Source organism: Theobroma cacao, chromosome 2 (genome assembly GCF_000208745.1).
Source record: "Theobroma cacao cultivar B97-61/B2 chromosome 2, Criollo_cocoa_genome_V2, whole genome shotgun sequence".
Classification (NCBI taxonomy): Eukaryota; Viridiplantae; Streptophyta; class Magnoliopsida; order Malvales; family Malvaceae; genus Theobroma; species Theobroma cacao.
Window position 1 is genome coordinate 34,243,571 of NC_030851.1, and position 12,533 is coordinate 34,256,103.

A 12,533-nucleotide genomic window follows, 5' to 3' on the forward strand; every position below is an offset into this window, starting at 1 on the left:
TCAAGTAAATCAAAAGACAAAAATATAGCATTTTTATATAAAACAATATTTATAGAAACACGTGTAAGTAATCTTTTGTAACTTAGAAGTAAAATAAATTCATACATACAATAATTTACAAAGTTATAATGTACAATAATAATTACAATGACAAGTGGCCCCTAAGTACACCAAGTGTTGGTGATAGTAACCTACTATCCGTGAGATAGAGGGGTCAACTGGAATCCTCGACAAAATCGGTATCTACAAGCTACCACAGACTTGAAATATTTGTAAAAAAGGTGGGTAAGATTTCGCAATCTCAATGAATAAACAGACATTATCATAAATATCTAAAGCCGAGTAACATGAAGGTAAGTTTGAACAACAAATTACAAACCATTTCATAAGGTTTTCAATTTATTTCTTAAACTATAAAACATTTGTAATTTACTAAAACAGTTGTTAAGACTTCTGACTTTTATTAAAAACAAGGCTTAAGAAAACTAATCCTTGGAGATACCTTAGCCGAGGCATCTAACCGAGTCTGCCAAGGTTGTTAAGATATTTACATGTGAAACACATTTTTTATTTTTAAAACAAGTCGTTCCTTGGCGTTAGCCGAGTTACAAATTCACGTGGGGGTTCGACGTGAAGTGAGCTCTAACACTACCCCGGGAGTTACCCTCATCGCCTCTACTACCAGAGTAACTATATAACCGGGTTTACCGTGCCCCTCTAATAGGCAATCCATGAAAACCCGTCACTGTAGTGACTAAACCCACCAACTTTAATAAAATTTCGACAGTATAACGTGACTTTTATTTATTTACCCAACCTATATAGCAAAAGACAACTTACATAAATTCCCAATATAATTATCAAATATAGCCACATATATACTCATATATCATAAGCCATTCATAGGAAAATATATTTTTCAAGATAATTAGTAACCTCTAATTACTCAATTTCATGATTAAAAGTTTCTTATTTCAGATAAGCAACACAATGAATTTATTTGGCACATTTATTTCTAAAACATCAAAAGTCTCATTTTAATCTCATTTTCGTTTCATAAAATACATAAAGATCATTTAAAAATAAACTCTAGATAATTTACAATAATAATAGGTTTGCTCACCGTTTGTACAAACTAATTGTTTTTTAGGTGCCCCGATCACTGTTCGTCGGGTAAGACTTCTTTGCCTTTACCGGAAGGCTCTCCTCCTAGACACATTGCAAAAATTACACAATTCACCACATTGATGCTAAATCACTATATAATTTACTTAAATCCTATACTAATGCATGGTATGAAATGCAATAGCCTAAAACGGCTTAAATGCAGTATTAACCTATTTTTGGCACTTTACCCGATAAATTGCTAACGCACTCCATTTTAGCTCTAAATTGTCCTATTTTTTCTCCAACATTTCTAGCCATTAAATATCAGCCAATAACCTTCTAAAATCATCAAAATCAGCTCACTTTCTTCCTTGAAAAATTTGGTCAAAAACGAGACATTTACTCGGTTAATTTTCCACTTTGTTTTTCTATCACATTTAACCATTTTTCATCATTTTCTCTTCATTTCTCTTACAATAAAATCAGTTCATCATCATTGTACATCAATGCATATTCTGCCAAGGGTGGGTATTGTGAAAATTTCATGCTTTCTTGCCTAATTTGATTTCTATACACATTTAACTAACTAAAACTATCAATTTAACTAAAAATCAAAACATAAAAATTTCAAATTCCTCCCCCTTGAATTTCGTCCAGCCCTTGATATCACTTTTTGATCTCTCTCCTCAAGCATGCTAAATGGAAACAAAGGCATAAGAAAGGTAGAAATCAAGCTAAAGTTGAAAAATCTTACCGTTAGATACGTAAACGGTCGAAAAACGTAATTTTTCCTTTGAATTTTCTAGTTTTCCTTTGGTTTTTCTCTTTTCTTCCTTTCCTCTCTATTTTTCTCTCTTGTTCTCTCCTTATGGCCTGCCATCACTTAATATGGGGTTTAAATGGGCTGACTTGTCATTAAAATAATATTAAATCATTAAAAAAATGCCATGTGTCAATTTCCCGTTGGCCGATTTTTAAAATTGTCTTTTAAACTTCAATTTTTCACCACTTAAAATACCATAATTATTCATACAAAAAATAAATAAATCCTATGATTTTGACAAGTTTTGGGTGGTGAAAATTACGGTTTTTACCTCGGGGTGACAAAATTACCGTTTTGCCCTTATGTTCCGAAAATTGCCGAAATTGAAAATTTTCACTTCCTATCATTAAATTATACTCCAAATAGTTAATCTTGGTCAAAAATTTCACTCCACGATCAAATTATTATTTTAGGTGTCAAAATAACGATTTTGTCCCTAAATATCAAAATTTTCAATTTTTTTCCAAATGAACCCTCGAACTCCGAACAATCATTTTTAGTCATTCCTGGACTGTAAAATATTAAGTTTCATCCTACGATTCCTATTTGAGCTAGTTCGAGATTAAATCAACTCAAGTGTACCGTTAGGTACAATATCGAGTTTCGTCTATTCTTAGGACTTTCCTAACATAATAACATGCTACTCAGTTCATGTATGTCATGACATATGTTTATAGAGTCGGGTTTTATATATAATTTATGATTCAATAAATTTTTCAAAAATGTAAAAAAATAAGCAAAGGAAAGCATATTTAAACATTTAAATATTATAAACTTCAATATGTATATATATGCTTTTATTAATATCTCTTTTTTATAAAGGATTAATAAAATTTATAAGAAGTTTAAAATATTTGAAGACAAAAAATGCACTTCTACTATTTCCAACGGAATTTTTTAATGGAATGTTCCGTTGGAAAATTTCCATTAGTAACAGCTTTTTTCAATGGAAAATTCCGTTGAAAACGTTAGCGGGCTTTCAAATTTTTTTGGGTCCTTAAACTTTCCAATAGATAATTTTCCGTTGGAAAATTGCAACGGAAATCTGTTGAAAATTCCGTTGGAAAATTTGGTGGGAGAAATTTTTTTTGGTGCTAAAAAATTCTCCAATGGATTTTCAACGGAAATATTCCGTTGGTATATTTCCGTTGAAAATTTGTCGGAAATCGGTCGGAAAAAATAACAACATTTTTTGTTAAAATTCCGTTGGAAATCTAACGGAATTTTTTCTGTAAGAAAAAATCTGTTTTCTTGTGGTGAAATACACTGAAATATAATACAACTTTGAATAAAGAAACGTTGTTTTACAATTTGTTTCCATAATTGAATTTATTCTCAATCGTTTTTATTAGTGGTACTACATCAATTTTCTTTTACAATTTTACAAATTTCTTTTGCAATGGGATGATCCTAGGTTGAATTTCGAGTTTCTGTTGTACAGTGACGAAACAAGACTGATTTATGGTTTTTGGGGGTGATCCTGATGGTAACCAGGCCTTGAGTAGCTCTTGTTTACATGTGGAACAAATCATGATAGGGTTTTCTTGAATCCTGTTGATATTTTTATGTTTTGCTACCACGCCTGGATAGTACTTTTTGTAAATCATTCATCAGTAATGAAACCATTACAAATACTTTTCAAAAAAAAAATTTATCTCATATCAATTAAAATAGTATAGTACAAAATGTTGCAAGTAGTTCAAGTAGATGGATTATACAATAATTTTTTTTAACATAATACTTAAAAAAAATTCTTACACTATTTAATAAAATTCAAATAAGTTCTTATTTTTTTATTATATTCAATCAAATTTTTATATTTTTATTTTACATCAAATAAATCTTTATAGCTAATAGTTAACAAATTATTATTAGTTACAATGTCACTTGTCATTAAATGTTTCTTGATGTTGAGTTTTTTTCTAAAAAAAATCACATTACATTGACGTAACATACTGACATATCATAATGAATAATAACATAACATTTTGATATGGCATAATGACATAATCACATGATATTTTTCACCTTCTACATCACTATATGGATATAAAATGATAAATGATATTTTGATTAATGACCAAGAGCGGATGGTAGTATATTTATGGGCCCTCAAAATTTTTACTATATACTTGCTACATTGTCAAGAACATTTTCTAACTTTTGATAAATTAATTGATTGAATGATGCTCAAAGTTGGGCACCATAGTCTGTCCTTTCAAATTAAGGGATCTAGGACTTAAAGCTTGTAATATAATTTTTATTGGTCTTTGATCATCCTCCTTTTTAGTTCTCATTTAAGGAATTAAACAGTATATAGTTGAATAAATTATTCTTGACTTTGTGGATACAGTATATAATTTGATCATGAACGGTCATAGATAATTGTGTTCTAATAGTTATTTTACATTATGCTTGTCGTGTAACATATTGATGTTAGTGAACATGATATATGATTTGTTGGAAGACAATTTTTTGTAATTTTGTTAGAGTACCCCTTTCTCAATGCTATATGGTATTTGTTTATATGAAGTCTTCTTTGTCTTTGGCCCCCAAACAAAATTGATTAACTCTGTCTCTACAAATGATAATTACTTATCAACCGTTAGTTATAAAAACATATTTAATCAAAAATAAAAGTATAAGAATTTAATTAATTATAATAAAAGAATAAATGTTTATTTGAATTTTTTTGAATGATTCATTAACTTTTTTAAACATTATGTCATTGATTTTCAAGTAAGAATACATTTGTACTATCAAGTAAGAATACATTTGTACTATCAAGTAACTATCTATATATGAGATAATTATTACAATTAGTACAACAAATCAATGAACAAAATAAACTAAAATTTATATACTTAGAAAAATATTTAACAGAAAATTGAATCAAATTCACATGTAACGTATATTATAGCAATAACAAAAAAAAGTATAGCTCGTAGGTGACAATAAAGTGAAAAGAGAGAATTTCAATAAGTAACAAACTAAATTTTTAATTTTTAGAAGGTTATAAATGCGATTAATAAAACATCACTATAAATACATGTAAAAAATTCTTTAAACTCAGAACGTAATATATACCCTTAATGAAAAGAAATTACTAAAACTTGTCAAGTTAAAATGTAAAAGTGAAGATGAAACTTATTATTTGACTCTCTTCTTAATTAACTTGACAAATAATTTTAGTGGTGTCAACATAAGAAATATACTATTTTTTTTATTAATACATATATTTTATATATATTATTCATATTCAAAAGTTGAGTGGGATCAATTAACCCCACTCATCATAACATTCCATTCTAGAGATTTTCTACTGCCAATTTTTGGTTTTTTGGATGATGCTTGCTTAACATGATATTAGAATCCAAAATTTTCATGGTTTTTTTTTTTTTTTAAAGTTTGACGTGTTTGTCCACTCTACTTTGTTGCCCTTGAGAAACTTTGCAGTTAATATACACTAGAGTTATACCCCGTGTGTTGCACGGACCAAAAATCCACTTGTCAAAAGATGGAAAACCCAACAAACCTATAATAAAACCCCTCTGACTCCCAACCCATCACATGTCAAGCACCTTCCTAGAGTTTTAAAACTCCTTCTTCAAGTCTCGGCATGAATACCCTCTTAACTGACACGAGATAAAATGAGAAGAGTTTTCTTTCAAGTATGTAATAGATATAGTACAATTATCGTTCTCTCCAGAGGCATGAAACAAAATAAAAAGTTGAGCAATGAGATGGTCGTTTTCCGTTTTCGTTGTTTCAATTCCCAGCTGCCTGGAAAACAAAATCCAGTTAAACTCCCGGGGCAATAATCCTGTTATATATTATCCCTCTTTGCTATACAGGGTACCCCCTACCTTGCTTCTCCCCAGAGCTCTAACTAATTGCTAATAGCCAGCCTTCGTTTACACGCTATGGCAGGTACCGCGTGAAGCATAAGCTAACCTTATAACATAATTATACACCAACAGCTAGGGGAAAAAATTTTGTTTATTGACGACTTTGACTTTTTTTTTTGTAATAATTTAATCAAGTGGTTTGGATAACTTATAGTATTACTTCCGTCCCAAAAATTTTATCATATTTTGAATTTTTTGTTGGTCAAAAATTTTTAAATTTGACTTCTTATATAATTGGAGCGGAGAGATTGAAAATTTACATTCTAAAAAGCTTTATCGAAGTTATCTGTTGGAGAGAGACTTGCATATATATTAAGTGATGTAGCTGTCTTGCTACCAGGTCTATATAAGTGCAGTAGCCTTGGGCAACAGGGCCTTATTCACGATTTAACATAGGCCAAAACATGAAGCTCGAGGTTGAAGTCATATCCGAAGAGATTATCAAGCCATCCTCCCCAACCCCTCATCAATTTTGCCATTATCAACTCTCTTCACTTGATCAATTAGCACCCCAAGTTTATAACCATCTGGTCCTGTTCTTCCCGACTAGAAGCGATGTCCAAATCGACAAGATCAAAAATACTCTTGACCACCTTAAGCTGTCCGTATCCAATGCCTTAACCTATTTCTACCCTATAGCTGGACGCATTAAAGATGACTTGTTCGTAGACTGCAATGATGAGGGAATCCCCTTTAAGGAAGCCCAAGTCAAGTGCCAACTTTCATAGTTTCTACAAAATCCAGTCCCTAGAGAACTCAACAAATTGTTTCCTTTTGCCCTTAATGATGCTGTGGAACTGCCAATGGGAATCCAATTCAACACTTTTGATTTTGGAGGAATAGGAATTGGCTTGTGTATTTCTCACAAAATTGGAGATGCCCTATCATACTTTACGTTTCTGAATACTTGGGCAGCCATTGCTCGTGGGGATCAGAAGAATGTAGTGTCACCAGAATTTCTATCAGCTGTGCTCTTCCCCCCACGGATCATGTCATCACTACCTGAACCAGAGGTTGACACAAATAAAAAAGCATAGCGACAAAAAGGTTTGTGTTTAGTGCCTCTAAAATAGAGGAAATTAGAGAAAAATATGCTGACAGCAGAAGCTTAGGACACCAAAAACGCCCTTAACGTATTGAGGCCCTGTCAGCTTTCATATGGAGCTGTTTCATTGCCACCATTAAGGAAAAATCAAACCCCGACAACTTCTACATGATTATTCATACAGTAAACTTACGCACAAGATTTGAGCCGGCGCTGCCTCAACAATCTTTGGAAATATTTACCGACTCGCAATAACTGTTCCATCTATGGACACGGAAAGAGATTGTTATAGTAATCTTGTTAGCCAGATGAGAGACTCTATAAGAAAAATCGACAAAGAATACGTGAGGAAACTTCAAGTTGGAGAGGATTTATTTGACTCCATCAACGAAGTAAATGAAAGTTCAAATAAGGAAGAGACGGTTCCCTTTGTCTTCACTAGTTTATGCAGGTTTCCTGCATACGAAGCTGATTTTGGTTGGGGGAAACCTATATGGGTCAGTTCTGCTAGCTTGACTACCAAGAATCTAGTTGTTTTTATGGACACTGCATCTGGTGATGGCATAGAGGCTTGGATTAATCTAAAGGAGGAAGACATAGCTGTATTTGGAAGCGACAAGGAACTTTTGCTTGCAACACTTAAAAGCTGCTAAATAAGATAACTGCCCTCAATAATTTTTCTTCTCTTTTCCCGCCTTCTCCCATTAATTCTACTTTCTTTTTTCCTGATGGGTACAGGGTTCTTTTTGTTATTAATGGTTGGATATCCCCTTTCGTTATTTTTCTAATTGCCCTATAAGTATGAATTTCAATTTTACATTTTAAATTAAATTTTAATCTAGAAATTTACCACTTTTTTATTGAAAGTAATTTCCCTAAGTTTTATCTTTAAAGGAAAATTACATTTACTACGTACATTATAGGAAAAACAAGCTTTATCAGTATTATCTTATCTTCAATGCTTAAGCAAAGGTATCCTTGATCAGAGCTGTTTTTTGTTTCTTTTATTATGAAGATCTTATCATGGATTGCCCGGGGACTCTATACATCATCCAAATGCAGCATTCTGAGGAAGCTTATTTTGAAACACAAGGCGGAAATGCTATTAATTCAAGCAAAGAAGCTTGAAAGGCTATGCAAGATTCAGATGAGTAACTTGAGTGTAACAAATGATTAGGAATGGTTTTTGGGCCCGTTAAATGGCTCTTCATGGGGCTTGTTATGTATTTGGAATAATAAAAAATGGTGGAGCAGCATCTTCAAGTTTGTTATTTCAAACTTTGCAAAATTATATGCTGTTAAGCGCTTGTGGTCAATTAGAAATCACTCATTATCATTTTTGTGGATTTTGATTGGTTGGTGGAATTTATCTTGTCTGGATTGTGGTTCCTTTTATGTTTACTTTATTGTGATCTTTTGGGTTACAGGTGCTGTGGAGTGTTTTTATGAGATTTTACAAGGTCATCTTTTGTGTATATGATGTAGCATTAGGAATCTCCTGATGTATAGATATAGATTTTTGATTGGGTTTATCTATGAGATTGGGAATTATACCTTTATTTTGGGTGAGAGGCATTCATATCAAATTCAGGGACTTGTTTTATAAGTATTTTGACGGGGTGATATCTCTTCCTCCAATGAAATTCTATTTTTTTTTTTAAAAATTCACTCATTATCGAGTCTGACTCATTAATTGTTACCACTTGGCTCTTGAATCCAATAAAGTGACCTTGGAAACTTTGGAGAACTTTCCAATTGATTGATGAGCTGTGTGAGATCATTGGTTGTATCTTCTTTTGGCACACCCTTTGGGATGTTAAGTGCTAACCACTGTGCTGTCACGTTTGCAAAGCTTGTGGTTGATAAAGATGGAATGCTCATTGCTTGGATATGAATAGACTATTTTCCTAGCTATTCGATTCTATTTTGTACATGATTGTTGTGTCAAATCTGAAAAATTGGGTGGTTATGGTTTGGATTTCAATCTCTTTTAATCTCATTGGGCATGTGGAGAAGTAAGAAGTGGAACAAGCCTGCAGGTTATGTTTGTCTTTCTTACTTTTCTTATTTCAAAGTGAACTTGCGAACTGCTTTTGAGCCTGATTGTTTTGTGTTTCCCAAAGTTGAATAGATTTTGAGGTAATAGGTTAGATTTTTTGAATCCTGTCTCCTTTCACTGGTTCTGCTGATGGCTGTTTTTTGTAAGCCATTTTGAGGTTAGTAACTTGGCTACTTTCTTTCCAAATGAGTTTTACCTCTCTTTTCTGAATGTAAGGATTTTCCTTCTTTGTAATGAATCCAACCTAAGTTTTTTTTTTTTGTTTTTTAAAAATAGCTTTTCTACGCTGATCATGGTTGTTAGTTAGGATTGTTAAAGATGAGATGCTTCTTTCTTAGATTTGATTAGGTCATTATCTCGACCTATATGATTCTATTTCATGCATGATTGTTGTTGTAAGCTTCTATGGTTTTTATGCATAGTGTCATGAGTCAACCTTGTATAGGGTTATGATAGGGTAGAACTGCTTAGGTGATTAAGTCTTTTATACCCTTAGGAGGGATGTCCCCCTTTTAAATATTTTAATGACACTTGGTGACATCTTTAGAAATGCTTGTTAAGTCCTAAGGGGAAAAGCCCTTAAAGAAATGAATGTCCCCATCTCATGCCTTGTAATGGTTCTCAGTGAAATACTTGTAAAACCTCGTAAATTTTTTATAGAGGATGAGCAATTAGCAAATTGTTGGGCTACCTCACTAGTAAATGTATATTTGTAGCTAACCATCTAGGGCCGCATTTATGGCCCGATGATGGCATGTCTTGGTTCCTTTTTACTTAATTCGATATTAATAAAACATTTTCTTTATGTAGCTCTAATGGTTGCATATATGGCATTCGTTATGCCCTATGATTTCGATGTTGCATTGCCTTAAACTAATTTGTGGCTATTATTGATATTTGTTCAAATATAAATGAGTCATTGGCTAACTTGTGTGGAAGCATTCATTCAAGCACCACACGGACTATCGCATACTTAAGCGAAGGAACATAGTTCATAACAATTGATATCATAACATGAGCAAGATGTGCTAAGTGAAAGAGTAAACACGATGACCATGCGAAGTGGACTAGAGGGCATCGGAGAATTGATGAGTTAGAGGCCGCAGTGGCCGTAATAAAAGCTTAGATGGTGTTATGTGAGTGGATAGATGAAATTGAGATAGTCTAGTAAAAACTGTCCAAGATAACAAATAACTTAAGTGATGAGACCAAGGATATGTTGAGCAGCACTCTTCAAGGCAAGTTTGGAAAACTGAAAGCTCATGTATATTTCTTAATTATTGTTGCAAGTTCTACTAGTGCAAACTCAGGAGATAGAGGGAAAGGGCGCTAAAGTTCTAGAGCCCAAGTGATATGAAGGGGACAAAGATGCAAAAAAGTTAGAGAACTTCCTTTTTGATATTAAACAAATACTTCCAAGCTGTGCATACGGAGTTGGAAGAAGACAAGGTGGCAATTACCGCAATGTATCTTGTAGGGGATGCAAAATTATAGTGGTGTTCTAAATTTGTCGATAGTCAGTGCCACATCTAAACTTAGGTGGACTTTAAGCAAGAATTGAAGAATCAATCTTTCCATGAGAATGTAGAGTACATGGCTCGGTGGAAGTTGGAAGAGTTGACGCAAACCAGATTAGTATGGAAATTTGTGAGAAACATCTCTATCTTAATGCTAAATATTAGGGACATGATCGAGAAAGATAAGTAGTTCTATTTTCTCAAAGGTCTGAAGCCATGAGCGACAAAAGATACAAGACGTCACTTCAACAATAGTGGTTGCTAAACGTCTTATTGATTATAGTGATAACTCAAATAAACATGACTCTCTTTTAAGAATTTGTAGCTTGAGCTCCAACAGTGGGGCAAAATTTCCAAAAGTTAACAAAACCTCGAATGAGGAAGGAAAAAAAAGACCTCCTGTTAGGGACACACCCCAGCCAAGAACAACTAAGTCTTGAGACTTCAAACCTCAAGCTTTCTCTACAATGAACCTCATTGGGTAGTTGATTGCCCTCATCGAGTAGCTTTTAATGTGATATGTACTATTAATGTGGAAACACATTAAGCTCAAACCCCAAATGAGGAAGTTGAGGAAGAGCCAGCCGATATGGGTTCAATTCGGTTCCTTAGTGCCTTACAAGCGCAATTAAAAAAGATGAAGAAAGAGTGTTAACGAGGTCTCATGCATGTGGATGTGTTGTTGGAAAATAAAAAGACCAAAGCCATGCTCGACATGTGAGCCTTTGATACATTCACCACCCTAAGAGAGCCAAAGAGATGTGGTCTCAAGGTTAAGAAAGACTTCGGGTAGATGAAAATAGTCAACTTGACAGCCTCTGCTGTTATGGGGAACTCTAAAGACGCAAAAATTAAGATTGGTTCTTGGGAGGGAAATATGAACATGACTATGACCACTATAGATGATTTTAATATTGTTCTGAGCTTGGATTTTATGACGAAAGCACAGGCCATCCATTACCTATTATGAGTTGCTTAATGTTTTTAAAAGAACAACCTTGTGAGGTACTAGCTATAGTTTTATTGAAAAGTGAGAAAGGGATTATATCAACTATCTAGTTCAAGAAAAGGATTACAAAGGAAGAGCCTTCCTACATGGCTATGCCCATCTACAAAGACGAAGATAGCACAAATCCAATAGCCGATGAAGTGAAGTTGATTTTGGGAGAATTTTAGGATATGATGCCAAAACAGCTATCTAGGGTTTAACCACTTCGACTGGCTATTGATCATGAGATAAAATTACTCTTGGGCGTCAAGCCACTTGTAAAGAGGCCATACAACATGGCTTCTTTAGAGCTAACGGAGTTAAGAAAACTATTAGATGAGCTAATAAAAGCAGGATTCATCCCACCTCAAAAGCACCTTTTAGGGCTCTGGTACGTTTCCAAAAAAACCAAGATGGGAGTTTGTAGTTATGCGTGGACTATAGGGCTCCGGACAAAGTCATAATAAAAAATAAATATTCAATTCCCCTTATAGTAGATCATATTGATAAGCTAAGTCATACAAAGTACTTCTCTAAATTAGATATGAGATCGGGCTACCATCAAGTAAGAGTTGCCGATGAAGATGAATTGAAAACCACATATGTAACATGGTATGGTATGTTTGAATTTCTTTTTATGCCTTTTGGACTAACCAATGGTCTTGCCACTTTTTGCACATTGATGAATCAGGTTTTCCATGATTATCTGGACAAGTTCGTGGTAATCTACTTGGACGATATTGTGGTGTATAGTTCAACCTTAAAGGAGCATTAAAGGCACTTGCGGTAGGTTTTTCAAAGGTTACGAGATAACCAGTTGTATGTGAAAATAGAGAAATGCGCATTTGCATAAACCCGAATTCAATTCCTTGGCCATATAATTGAACAAAGGCATATCCGAATGGATATGTAGAAGGTGAAGACTAGGCTATCAAAGAGCCATAAGAATACAATTGTACTTCGCTCTTTCTTAGGGTTAGCCAACTATTATCGAAGATTTGTGAGAGGTATTAAAAAAAATGATGGTACTTACAAAGCTGCTTAAAAAGGGACAGAAATATGATTAAACACCTTAATGTCAACAAG

The 12,533-nt window shown here is 33.4% G+C and overlaps 1 pseudogene; it reads left to right on the forward strand.

Annotated features, from left to right (window-relative positions):
• LOC18609671 lies at positions 6,243–7,536 on the forward strand (annotated as a pseudogene).